The sequence below is a fragment of the Phaethon aethereus genome, assembly GCF_964289735.1.
Source record: "Phaethon aethereus genome assembly, chromosome: 13".
Classification (NCBI taxonomy): Eukaryota; Metazoa; Chordata; class Aves; order Phaethontiformes; family Phaethontidae; genus Phaethon; species Phaethon aethereus.
This window is the reverse complement of record NC_138589.1, coordinates 3824142-3838804: the sequence shown is the minus strand read 5'-3', so window position 1 is coordinate 3838804 and position 14663 is coordinate 3824142.

Below are 14663 nucleotides of genomic sequence, written 5' to 3'. Positions count from 1 at the left end.
GTACTATTGTCCGAATATCACAAATGGGCTAAGCCTGAACAAAAGTCACAATGGTTGACACAAAGTACCCCTGGGAATATTTCGATATTTAGGGAAGAGGGTAGAGCAAGCATAGTTTGGGAATAGGTTCTCTACTGCGTAATAAATTTCACCCTTTTGTTGTCTGTCATAACACACTGCTTTCCTTGCCTCACATTTACTTCCTTTCTTCACCACAAAGCATCATTGCAAAAACCCTATTGGTCTTACAAAAGCTACTTTACTTTTCACAACTTCCCCATACATTCTTCCCTTCTACAGCTGAAAGAAATTCCATAATACCACATTCATGAGGTTATGAAATGAGGTATAATAGTTTATTATTTACTGCAAGAACCAGACTTTACTGCAAGTAAAACAGCAGAGGCTGGACTCCTCTGAAAAAAAAATGAATTTAATTGTTCTCCATGTGGACGTCATTAAAGAGGTATCATCACCTACTGTGCTAGGTTTCCAGGATGAGATATCTGTTGCATATCAACTCACAGGTCTGTTGGGTTCTCTATTGTTTACGAAGTCACACAGCTGCAGGGTTTACCTTGCTTTCATTGCTGGCAGTAGCCTTGAGCAGGCCCTGTCCCTTCTGAAGCCAAAAATTCCAAGTTCCCATCTAAAATGGGGGTTCAGGAAGAACTGGGAACTGTAATATGGCCACTCAAAAACCCACACAAGCTTCCTGGAGGCAACTTAGTACTCAAGCAAAACTAGAGTTTCCTTGGTGCTGCCTCCTGCTCTATCAAAAACATGGCTAATTATAGAATATCTAACTTAAATCTTGATTTGTCAGGAGCATTCTTTATAGATGATAGATACTAGTTTATAAACCCAAACTCACAAGAGGCTTGCAATTACCACAGAAACTTCAGCACATCTCATCCCCTAGTTAGGTGAAAAACATTTCTTACTGCAGACAGATTTAATGAGACAAAACAAACACTACTCAAAACCTATATAGAAATACAGCCTTCCTTTCCCCTACACACCCTACACAACCTTTAATTCTGATGAGTGTAAGCATCCACCATAACTGACAGCTGTTCCCACCCAGTAGAAGCACGCTCCCTGCGAGCCACATTCTGACTGCAGCTCACTGACAACAGACTGTATCTCAGTAATTGGGCTAAGAGAATTGATAAAAGATAGGCTGTTTGGGTAGAGGGGAAGACAGAATTTGCCTCCTTCCATTTTCTTTTTGCTCTCTTAGATTTAATATCTTTAATTTCAATCAAATTAGCTGTTGTGTCCCCACTTACATTTTTCAACCATACAACTTGTCAGCAAACTTACTATCAGCTCATAGGACATCTTTAACATTGATTACTTCACATCTATGTATCTGCTTTGCAGCTTTCATGGAAGAAATACAACTGGTCCCACAAACTTCCAGTGCAACAGGAATAGAGATTGTTGCCATCAGTCACGTGGGTACCAGCATTCCAGAAACATTGCTACACTTCTTCCATACAGGTCCAGCAAATGCTTTGACATCTTTCTTGAAGAAAGGATGTGGATATAATCATTTATTCTGATATAATGGCTGTCAAATGGCTGATGATTCTGTGGAACAAAAACTCCACATAAAAACTTTTAGCAAACATCTACTTTGACAACTCCCATATGTACCATTTACACATCTGGAACAGGGCAACACAAATCAGATAGAGATGCTGTCAAATTTACTTCATTTCATGTTGTTAATCATCCAGTTTCATCATACAAAAGGTCTTTTTTACTTTGCGTCCATTTGGGATATGTTTTTATAAACAAAAGTTTTTTGCATAATGTGGAAATTTTGTCTGTCAGCCAGCTCCGATTATGGTTCTCACACTAAATATATCATAAACATGTATTTTGGCAGGAGCAAAATTACTGTCTTCCAAGTACAAAGAAACCAGAAGCCTGCTGGTTTGAGCTATCCCAGCTCTACCTTCAATTCATTGTCCTTACTTTTCAACTGTAAGATTTTTCCTGTTGCTTCAATTGCAGAAAAAAATCTAGGTATACTTGAATCATGCATACCACTTTTTCCTGCAACTGTCCATCTAGAAAAAACATATACTGAAAGTATCTTGAAAAATTAAATATTTCAAACAGAAGTCTATGCAAAGGATACCCAGACTTTTTTTTTTTTTTTAAATACAGCCATGAGCAGAAGCAGTGACAGCAGGGGGCACAACTGCTGATAGTTCACAGCTCTGTGAGAACCTTCATATCACTCTGAACTAGCTTGTTTACTGGTAATATGTATTCCCAACAGAGGAACTGCGCCTTAAACCGTAACAACCAGCTAGGTATTTGATTGCCACATCTTTTATGCGGACCAACCAAAAATTCTATAATAAAACCTCTACAGATAAGCCATTTGTCTTTGCATATCCTTTCCTGCATTGTAGGACAGGAGCACAGCTCTCGGATCATCATGGTGTGCTGAGGATAAAAGAATATTTTTCCATACACTGTCATGGAAAAGGAGCTAGGTAGGAGCCTTTCCCTTTGCATTTGCAACCTTTGCTGCTTAATTCTAGCAACATAGAGAACTACTGCAATAGCTCATATTTGGATGGCACAGGAAAGCGGGAGACTTAAACAGAGAGGCATTTCTAGCTTGATTGCTTTTTCCAGAGCAGCAATTACTGTCCATGCCTTGCTGACTTCCTCTTGTAGAAGCAAAAAGAAAAGCTCTAGCAGCACTAGAAGAGCAAGTGACAGCAAAAGAAATCATACTCCTCCTCCCCACACGTGCAAGTGGTACAAGTATCAGTTTAGAAAAAAGTAGAAAGCAAGGCAGACTCCGGATCAGTTTGCAGTCATTAAGAGGTGGCAAACTGGAAATTAGCAAATGGGGTCCAATTCTAGAAGCCAAACGTTTCAGAGTAACTGTTTACAAGACCATTTATAATATCTTTCAGTGATAGGAAAGATGTTAGCTCTTTTCTTCACTCTTCTGGACTTTTTACAACAGTGCAGATAAACCTTGGATTTCATACAAGGTATCTTTAGCACCATTTCAAGAACACTACTGCAGGCTAGAATTTCTGCTAAATAGCTACACCTTATTTCTGTTGTAGTATGTGTGTTCTTGACTGTTCAGAGTCAATGGTCCCCAGTGTGAACTCCAGAAAAGAGAAATCTTCCACAGTAAAGGATACTTCTATTAGTAGACTCTTGTTAGTAACTGTTGTTGCAGACTTTTGCTCTCATAACCACAGAAGATGTAGGAACTAGGCTGCCTTAGATAAAGTCACCACATCAGAGAATTCCTTCTCGCATTTAATCAGTTCTCCCTTAGACAGTCCCTTCACATATTGATAGAAATCTCATTTTTCATGAAAAGCTCATAAATGAGCACAGGCTCTGGAACTTCTAGGGAGACGTTGCTGAAGAGGTGTAGTCAGCAGTGTACTCTCTACTTGCTTGAAAGCAATCTTAATAGAAGTTTGCAAGTGTTAAGCTAGGGAAAGGTAAAAAGGACAGGTTTTTGTTTACAGTAACTGGCAAATCGCACTGGAGCTTTCAAGACTTAATATCTGTCTTGGAGCTTTTAAGACTTCACATCTCTTGCAATAGGCTACATATAGGCTCTTGAGAATGAGATAAAGAGATCAGGTCCATTTTACACATTAAAAGGCCCAAGAATAAGGGCTTACCATACAATAACACACATAGGATTGATTATAACATGAGACCTCTCTAACTGGCAGTTTCACCTGACACATGCTTTGTGAACACAGTACACTGTTTGTGACCCATGTAAAAGTGTAGTGCTACAAACAAGCTCTTGCAGATCACAATTACAACTCTCTCTCTCTCCCCACCACAAACAGAAACTTCAAGGTCAATACTCAGTAATGATTATTTCAGAATGAATGTCCTAATTGAAAAGCCAAATCAACTGCTCATTGCAAGGTACCACAATTTCTTTTTTTCCATCCCACAACTTAGACAAAGTAAAATTTGTTCACCACACCCTTTTGACCATTTCCTAAGATAAGTCACAGAAGTTTCACCATTGACTAGCCAGGTTTTGCACCCAAAATAAGATTTAGCATTGGTATTTCCAGTAACCCCCAAGAGCACATAGTAGTAACAGGTTGCCTTTTATTCTGATTACTTGCAGATCATTTGTCTTTTGTTCTCTTTACTAGGTTCTCTGCTAATTTGGCCTCCTCCTTAAAGGATTGAGTTCTCCAGTGACTGTGGGAGCACCAGTCTAATCAAACAAAAGTCTTATGTTTGTGCTACAATGGCATCTTTGCTCGATGCTGATACTGAGGCACCAGAAATTCTTGGAGATGTGGAGTAGAAAACTCTTTGGGATTATATTAAAGCTAGAATGACAAGCTGTGGAATCCTACTGCTTGAGCTGTAGTCAGCTTTTTCTTGAAGAGTTCTTCATATCTTGCTTAGACTGACAGTAAAAGGCAAAGGTATGGCACACTAGTGCCTTATTTCTCTTGTAGCTGTGAGCCCTCACATGAGAGTCAGATTTCAGTCACTAGCTTAGCTGTATAGCAGGGCCTGGTTGGTTTTACTCAGCTGCAGGGCATCTTATGAAGTCTGTATGCTGTTCTGTCTGTAATCCTGTTCTGGCTTCCACAATCAGGAAAACAAGTGGCACCAGCATTTCTGTTTCTCATTGAGGCACCTTTTCCCAAGGCACAGTGTTTTGAGAAGCTACACCTATCCTCTCACTGAAAGCAATGTTCTAATGTTTGGTTAGCTCTGCAGGAGCTATCAAGAGTCAGTAATGCAGATATGCACATAAACAGGGCAGGGAAGGTAAGCAAGGCAGCTTGTTTGCTCTGTATCCAGTTTATCCTTTGCATGAAGGGTAAGTCTAAGCTTTTCCTGCTCACTGCAGGGGGGTTGCACTAGATGACCTTTAAAGGTCCCTTCCAACCCTAAGGTGCTATGATTCTTGTCACAAAAATCTTTAGGCCAGGCAGACAGAAGAGTAGGATTAAGTAATCAAACTGCTTCTCCCATCTGTCTCTCAATAGGAAGAGTTTTTGATCGATTACTTTAAAGGTTTTGAGCTTTTCTTCTTTATACCTTTCTCAGTTAGTGCTCCTATGAAACTGACATGTAGATCTTAGGTTTTAAAAGCAGTGGTTTACCTCTCCGTCCTGCAAGACACCTTGTATATATTTTGCCCTTCTCTTTTCAGATACCTGAGGACCTTCTCCATATGTTTCCTGCTCTTTCAGGAACTTGGTCATGTCTTTCAGGACCATATAATCATGTTTAAAAGTGATTTGACTAAAGAGAAAGGACACCAGGGAGCCCATTTCCATATATGCTGCTGATAAACTAGTCAGTAAAAGAGTTGGATTTTTCCGTCTGAGTTTTTAATGTGCTTGCCTCCTCCCCAGTTAACTAGTCCATAGTAGAGATGCACACGCTTGTTAACCCACTCCAATCAGAGTCCCTAAGGCCAGACTCCTTTCTGTGGGTACCTGCATGTGAATTGGCACAAGGGGTCTCCACAGCAGTTCTTACAGAGCTTATACCAAAGGCAGGAGAAATAACGGACACTCATAAAGACAGTATAGCTACTCCAAGAATTCAGTTGCACCTTTGACAAGAGCTTGCTATTCAGTCCTCCAGAAGACCAAAGTACTCAAGAGCTCGAGCAAAGCTAGGAATCAGGAACTGCTTGTCATCAACACCACATGTATTACATAAAATGCCACTCATAAATTTGTTGAGCAAGAGATGTAGTCTTGCAGAATTATCACAGACATTTGGAGTACTGCACCATAAATAACTTTAAATCCTTAATAACAGACATCTACAGCAGAGCATTAGGGGTTCTAGGTGTGAAAGAATAATCAAAATCCCAAATCATACTAATCATAAGCCCTCCAAGCACCACAGAAGCAAACACACCAAAAAACAGAGTTTGCTTTCCTAAGGAACAGTAAAGCAAATAATTCTTTACAAGCCTCAGATGACAGCCAGTACTTCCAAAGAGATAAAGCAGTGAAAGATAAACAACTAACCAGAGACAGACATCACTGGTATACAGCACTATGCCATTCTTGAGATCTTCACTGTCAGGGAGGAAGCTGTGCTAATATGAGACTCCATTTTAACAAAGTCAGAGGTTGCACTAGCCAGAAACTTGAAACACACAGCCACAGCCTTGAGAAAACAGGACTCTTCCTTCCACAGGTGGTATTAATACTCCTCAGAAGAGCTGCAGACCTGAGTGGCAGTCACTGCCAGCCTATAGAAACCCCAAAGAGCTAATGATCGCTGCTGTTCTCTGGACCTAGGAATTCTTCGTCTCCTGCAGTGCCCCCAGGTGCCTTCTCTGGGTATTCAGGACTCTTGTTCCAGATCACCAGTAGTAACCCAGTGGTGGGTTTGGTTGCTGTCACGGTCCAAAGTAGCTAGGGGCTACAGCCAAGTAGCATGCAGAGGGTAACCCGCGGGCTGGATTGTAAGCCTTGGTATCTCGGAAAGAGTGCAAACTTACAATATGATGAAGGTACTGGAGAGAAGATGCCTGAGGCCCAACAAGGGAAAATGTGGAGTAGAGAAGGGTCAGCCTTTTACTGTGGGAAGAGAGCCCTTATCTTAATATTATCAAGAGTAGGTGCTGGAACAGAAACAAACTCAATAACGTGCTAGGCCTAACAGTGGTATCCAGGGCAATAGGCCACTACGGAGTGGCGCTACTATCTCTATTCACATTTGGTCATAGTGATATGCTGAGCATCTGGCAAGTTGTTTAAGAGAACTTTTCTTGAAATGCATCAATTCAGGGATAAACAAACTTCTTCCTGAAAGCAGGTGTTCAAATATGAAACTTCATGGAGTTACCAGTGGACACATAAATAACAACATTTTGAAATGTGGAAGAATAAGCAACATTTAATTGCACAATCCTGTTGTGAGCAAGAAATTACATAAACTCCCAAAGCTCCTATTCCTACGACATGTCCTGAGAAACATGACATCAGTATATTGAGCACATCCTTATTTTCTTTCAGAATTCAGAAGGCTTTTATAAGTGGCTAAAGAGACTGCTAGAGATATGACATACGTACTGTCACTTTCCCAGTGATGTTGATGGAAGTTGTGTCCATTCATAACGTGTTTAACATTTATTACTAAAAAAACCCAATTAATAAAAAGCATGGGGGTTTTCCTTGCTGCTGAGCTTGGTTGAAGAAAGGCTCTTATACTTCCTTTAGTTCACGTACTGAGAGTGGCCACTACATCATCTGTGTTGGAGTCAGACACTTTTTTTGCCAACAGCAGAGGTGAAAAATCTCAACTTCTCCCTGAGGATGTACGTGGTCCATCAGGCAATGATGGAGATGAGTTTTATTTCATATTCCTAGTACAGCAAAAAAGAAGATATTAAACCTAGCATATTTTAACTGTCCTTTTGAAAAGAATGGTTATTTGAACACAAGACTATGGGGCCTGCTGACTGAAATAGAAGCTGGATTTTTACGTTGCTACTGTCTGTTGGTTTTCAATGGTAAACCAAGCAGTATGAAGAACTGTGTATTTGTGCTAGTAAATAAAGTTCTCAAATGTAATTCTGATGAGGAGAGGAGTTCAACACAAGGAAAACTCTAGCTTCTTCCTTTGGCTTAGCAGAGGTACCTAGACCTAGTTAAGGTTTCTTTTTTGCTTTATTTGTGGTACAAGTAACATATGGAGGTGCCCTCAGCCTGCAAAATTTTCATCCAAATTCCATTTTAATGCAGTAACTTAGACTCACAGTATTGCATTTGGAGTAATTTATGATTTTGAACTGAACGTCAGTTTTCATTTTAAACTCCAAAATTTAACTGAAAAATTGGGCCAAACTAGCATGATGACATCTGAGTCTTGTTTCCTGAGGAGTTCAACAACTTCTGTGAGCTCTACTATCTCCAAGAAATTTGTAGATGTTTGCAGATGTACTGCTAGGTACCCTAATGCAGCAGGTTTGGAATCTGTTTATGAGTGTTTGACGTGAGTTTCTTTGACGATGCCAGTATACAAAATGACATGGACATCTGGGGTTGAAGCATGTCTAATTTCTTAGTTACAAAGGTGAGATCGATTCCTTGGCCAGTTTTGGTATCTGTGAGGTACACCTTAAAGCAAAAGAAATGTCAGCATCAAGAGAAGGTCAACTTTGCTAAAATATATACATTTTTTCCTCTAAACCTTTTATCTGTAGGACTATCGACTTCTACATTTTTTTCTAAGTTGCCTTCTCCGCTTCTTAGAAAATTTGCCACTGTATGCCCAATTTAAAGACATTATTGAGTTTCCCTAAAAGTACTGACAGGCAAGGTGTAGTACCCAGGATTTGATTGTGGACATATGGTTAGTAACGAGATTCTAATTAGATTTTGAAACTTAAGCCTGGTGTGAGAAGGGTCAGTCTCTTAATCATGTTAGACTTTGAAGAGATTACAGGCGTGATTTTTTTCCTCCTTACAGACTCTGCACTAAGAGCTGCCTCTCTTTAACTAGATTGGAGCGCTAAATGTAACTTGATAAATGTTGGCACATTGCTGTATTAGCTATAAAGTCACACACACACAAAAGTATTCAATTTGTAACCCCACAGCACTGAATTGCAATATGGAAAAGGGCACCCCACACATACTCCTGCTAGAATAAACTCTTGGCATAATCACAAATGTCCAGTTAAACAAGCAGTATGAATTCCAACAGGATTTGTTCTCTCTTGCAGACTTCACTGACAGAGGCGAATGAACACATAAAAACCCCTACCTCTGACTTCAGTCTCCCAGTAAGTTTTCTCTGACTTGCTACTTTTGTGTAGATTCGAAATAATTGTAAAGAATATCTGTCACTTCTGCTGTCATTTTTGTTCTTAACTTCAAGCAAAATGAGGGTTTCAGGAAAATGAACACCATTGCTGGTATTAGACGAAAGCTAAAGGGGAGGGGAAAGTGTGTGTGTATAAATCCATGGCCTTACAGGACATGTGGTCTAAAACTTAATGACATGGCATTCTCATCTCACATAACCCATCCTTCCTCCTCCACCTCCTCTCCACCAGGTACTAGTCTTTATAACCATGAGACACATTTCAAGTAACTAGATTTGTTTTATGCAGTTTTCAATAGCAATAACATTTATTTATGTTCATTAAAAATGGTCATGGGCTTTAGATCAGAGGCTGTACCTTGAATTAATCTCCCTGATTTTGCATATAAGTTTACATCCACAGGGGTCAAGGAGCCTTCAAAGTGAAGGATCTCTAACTGTTACAGAAAGAATAACCTACTTTCTAAGCTGCCATTGTACCCAAGGTACAGTCTATCCAGGAAGCCAGAAGGAACTCTCTGCATGAGAGCAGAAAATGCAAACATCAGTTTAGCCATATTAGGATGTGGCCATACTGACTTTCAAGACAATGTTATGTACTCTCAGTATACATGCTTAAGATGTATGGCCTGAGGACAGATTCTGAGGTAAACCACTTCTGTTTTACCCAATGGTGTGGATTTTATGCCAGTTTCCATTAATCACTGACATAACAGCTGGCAGAAAGAAAAAAGTAGATAAAGGGAGTGTTCTGTCCCCAAACACAAGGAGTAAATCATGCCTGTTTAAAAGGAGTTGGTTTTAAAATCTGAGAAAAAAAAATACATTGTAGAAACCATGCACCACTTTGGGAACAATATAACTGCCAAGCTTTGCTCACAGCAGGCTCTTACACAGCTTTAGCTTTGGTGTGTGAAAAACAGGGCATGAGAGTTAAACTGAATCCACTGAAGAGACAGACTGGAGTAAAGCTCATCTGCTTTTTATTTTCAGTATGTTCATTTTAGTTGGCTGGCCTGGCTGACCACTTCAATAAGCTCTTTCGAGGTGAGAAATATCTCCATAAATGCAAGTAAGTTGTTGAAAATGGTAATGAATGGAGCCCAACCAAACACACTTTTACAAAAAAGAGAGCTGAAGCCACTCTGACAAGACAAGAGTTGCGCTAGTTTGAAGTCCATAAACAATAAACAGGGCCATGCTTCACCCCTAGCACAGCTGGCCTCTGAGAAAGCTAATTGTACTTGCCCTTGAAAGAGAAAAGAGCAGATAAGCCACAAAGACTTTTATTGTGGGAACAGCTTGCATAGACTCTGGTGAAGGACATGAAAGGAGACAACTAAAAATACGTTGTCCTGATTGTAGCCAGCTTATTTTGATGGGGACTATTTTCATATTTCATTTAGATCTTTAATGTTTTTGCGGTGAATATCTTTCCTTTTTTTTAAAGCCTCAGCAATTGATTCCTTATTCACTGCTTTTTTAAAATCTAATAGAAAGCAAATCAAGGTATTTAATCATAGCAGAACAAAATTAATTGTTATGCTTCAGAAATTGTTTCAGCTGTGTAACAAGAAAATTTATTCAGCTATGTAAAGCAGACAAGTTTGGCAAAGTACTGCGTTCATATGACTTGCTACCTTGTTATCTATATTAAGTTTTGAATTTAGAATTTATGCGCCTCAATTTTAAGCTGTAATTCTTATAATCCATACTGTTGCTTGCAGATGGGTCTTCTGTAGAAGTAGTAACTGCCTGAAGTTTGAAAGACCCAACCAAAAGCAAACTCCCACAAACAGATGATGAGAAACTGAGGAGCAATAATCAATATCAGCTCATAAGATTTTTGACTTTGGGTTCTTTATTTCCTTTCCTATTTCTGCAATCTATTTTTTTGTTCACATGCTCTGCTGGCTGCTGGTTTTGCCTCTTGTTGACGTACAATGCAAAGGACTAAGTTGCCAGAGAGGGACCACAGATCTTTAGCATTGACAACATCATATACAACATCATACACAACTGCTCATTGTAAGTCACAGTCTGTACAACAGATACAGATACTCTTGTATTAAATCACATGGAAAACAGCATTTGTTGAGAGGGCCTCACCTCAAATCTTATGTTTCAGTTTGCTGAAGAGAAGAGCTTTTCAAAGCTATCGCTTTTTGAAGCTTAAATGTCTGGGTCGTGTTGGAAAGAAGAACTTACCTTCACTCAGATTCATTGCCTTGACCTGCAGAAGTGCCAAGGACAGGCCAACCCCATCTCAGGAAAATATGAAGCTCATGTTTCTCTTGAACTCTCCAACTAAGAGCGTATGTATGTGGCGCGCTCCCTACACTATGACAGCTATGGTTCAATTCCCTCCAATACTTTACTGTATTTGAACCTTGGAGATTGCCTTATGTCTGGAGGTGTACGGACAATATTGTGTCCTCCTGGCAGTGGTATTTTATTGGCAAGAGAAGAAGCTACATCAAGAGGACATCTCCCACCTTGGAGCTGGCAGGCAGAATATGTGGTGAATTGTCTACTTTGGATCTTCTTAAAAAGCATCAGTTTATGAGGACTGACTTTGCCAGACATCTCACAATCAACACTGCAATTTAAAGAGGAGTTTAAATGGGCATAACTTGTCACTGCTGCCAAAAGGCATGGTCCCATCCCATTGCTACATGTCTGTATGACTGCTTGTGCCAGCACAAGATGGGCAGAGGTAGAAGACACAAGAAAAAGCAGGAGAGGGCAGGCAGGACTGTCTCCAGAAGCAGAAGCAAGCTATTGTAATTCAAAACCTTCCATGAAATTCCCTAGATTTGAGCAGAGAGGAATGCTGAACAACAATTAAATGGTTATATGCATATCTTACAGCAGAAACATAGGCACCTCCTGGGTTGGATGGAAGGAAACCCATGAATCGTATCCAAGCATTGGATATTTGTGCACCAAAATGGTAGCTTGCTGCTTTCATCTCCCTGTTGAAGATAACCCAGAATATCCTGTCATAGATCCTGACTGCCTTCCCCTAGAAGACTAGTGGCCCCAGCTGGTATTTTCCTCTTCTAACAATTCTGTAAAAACATTTTCTTTGGTGAGATAGATCAGGTTTTGTTTTATTTATTTGATAACGGGTAAGATTCATGCAGCATACTGCCCCATCCTCTCCCTCTTACATTTCTTTTAATGTCCTAGAATTACCAGCCTACTTGCACAACACAGACCTCTAAAAGGTTGAGGCATCCACCTGAGGTCTTTAACTTTGTTACCAACCTGTTAGCAATGCCATCTCTGTGGGCCATGGACACATCCTGCTGCATTTCTGTTTCAGTAGTGACACCTATATTATTGACATTGCCAGGGAGTAGCAGAAGTCATTGCAAGACCTCATGGTGTTAAGTACTGACAGCTATCTTGGGATGCTCAGCTATCCCACGAGGTGGTGCAGAGAAGTGAAAGAGAACCTCAGACCAAGCCCTGTGCAGAGATAAGTTAGGGACACCTCCCATTGCCTCTCAGCACTAGCCAGCTACCCCTCTGCTTTTGAAACTGTCCTGTTCGCTCAGCTTTTCACCCATTTCTCAGCTCAGATTTAGCCCATCACACATAGTAAGCGTACTGGCTGTCTAGCACTTCTTGAAGCATTAGGACAGGCTTGCTTTAGGAGCTGACCAAAGAAATGATCATCAGGCCTGCCAGGAGTAAGCAGTATATGCCCAGCTGGCAGCCACCTTCTCCAGATAGAAGAAGAGGCATGCCCTTACAACACTTTTCCCACCAGGGAGAGGCCTGCCTGCATTATTTTCAGGGTGGAGAGACCATTTTGGACAGAAGTTGCCAACGCAGACTCCATTTTAGTGGACTGTGCACTGGCAGGGTGCATTCTATTCAGAGAGCTGCCTGAGCTTGGAATATAGTGCAACTATGGCGGGAAATCTTCTTCAAAACCCCATCAGCTGCTGGACTGCAGCGTAGTTCTGACTGCTGCTCTCTGACACGGCAAATCCAGAGCAACGGGGTACCTCTCCCCAGGGGAAAGCAGCACTTTGTATTGGCAGCATCTGCCTAGAGAGCTGGGCCAGTGACTATGCACAGGGATAATTACTCCAGAACGGAATGAGCACTTTTGACCTCCAGAGCACAGCACGAGGCAGTTTTTCCTTCCCGAGGGAACTACTGAAGAAGCAAACATTATTATGGATGACGCAGATGAGAAAATGAGAAATGGGGACAGGGGAGGAGGATGTATTGTTTAAATGGATTTTTTTTCATTTATCACGTTTCATTATCTATCAGTGCAACTAGAATTCAAAGAAGTACTGTTTAGAGGAATAGCATGAAAAATTACCACTCAGGATTAATTTCCACATACTCCGGGTGAGAGCTGTGGTTTCTCCGGCCTCAGGAACAACCACCGGAGGGGCCCAGTGCCCTCTGGTGGGTTGCGGTGGCTAAGGCAAAACCTCTCTTGCAGACCGTTTCCCTGCTATGAAAATGAGGGAGAAGCACACAGCTCCTCACAGAAAGTGAAACAGCTTTTTGATTTCAGGTTTTTTTGATCACGAGTTTTCTGGAGGTGAAAGATAAAGCAAAGTGGCATCTCTGTGCTATGATAAGATTTTTTTAAATAACTCACTAATTACTGAAACTATACCGTAGAGATTTTAGGTATAATTCTCTATACCTGCATACAAAGAGCTTAGACCAACTTTGTCATGTTGTGTTCTAACTGCAATGTTCTCATCTCCTTACCAAAAAAGGGGTTTAGAGTAGGGGCAGGAATGGAAGATGACCATTTGGTTACCCTCACAGCAGCTGATTCAACTAGAAATCACCTTTTCCATTGATGTTTTCCTTTTCCGACTTTTTCCATGTTACTTCCAGTTTTCACTGACACGCGCCCCTCGACTCTGCACTTCAACATGAGCTGAGTCTCAAAGGAACTTAGTTTGAATCTTCTATATGTAGAGATGTCTTACATAATTGGAGCCTGTTAAATCCTTAGGGTCCAAACAATGCTGAATCAGGTTTTTTTTAATCCACATTGCATAGAATCACCTCTGAAAACCTAACCTAATGTATCTGTGAGGATAATATGGTGGTTGGTTTGATGTTAAAAACACAATAAAGCCACAGACAGGTTACTTGGGTCAGGTAATGGCAATGAAATCCTTTTGTGAGGTGGAGTTATGTCATCCAAATGCGTAAAACTTCCTAAGGAGTAACTGTATGTATTTCTCAGCATGTTTAAGTTTACATTTGGTAAAAGAAAGTTAATAACTCACAGTTAGGGCAGGAATAAAAAAGTTTCCATAAACTTTATTACTCTTACAAAAAATGCTTGCAAATAGGTGTTAACTATCATGATTGCTGTACACTTGCATACCACTACTCAGCCCTCTAAAGATGTAAAAGTGACCTCTCTACAAGTAGCACACTGTTTACAAATAAGCAAGCTTTACTCTTTCCATTGGTACTAAAATGTGAAGCCAAATGAATTTTGGCTTTCAAAACAAAAAAGCAAAGACGTTAAAAAAAAAAAAAAATTACCCAGTAGAGAGCGCACCCTGGCTGTCATCTGGCAGGCATCTTGCACGCACTAATACCATCCCGCTCCCACCAGGTATGTCCTATTTCACAGAGGGAACACACTTAGGCTTTAACTATAAAACTCTTATAAGAAGCATTTTTTTTATTATGCTATTCTTATTCAAGGTAGAAGCCTGGATAGTTTCTCAGATTCCTGTGTCTCAGACAAATTGGTCATGCTGGTACCAGTGAAACAGCCAGGAGTACTGCCCCAACAGGGCTGGTAG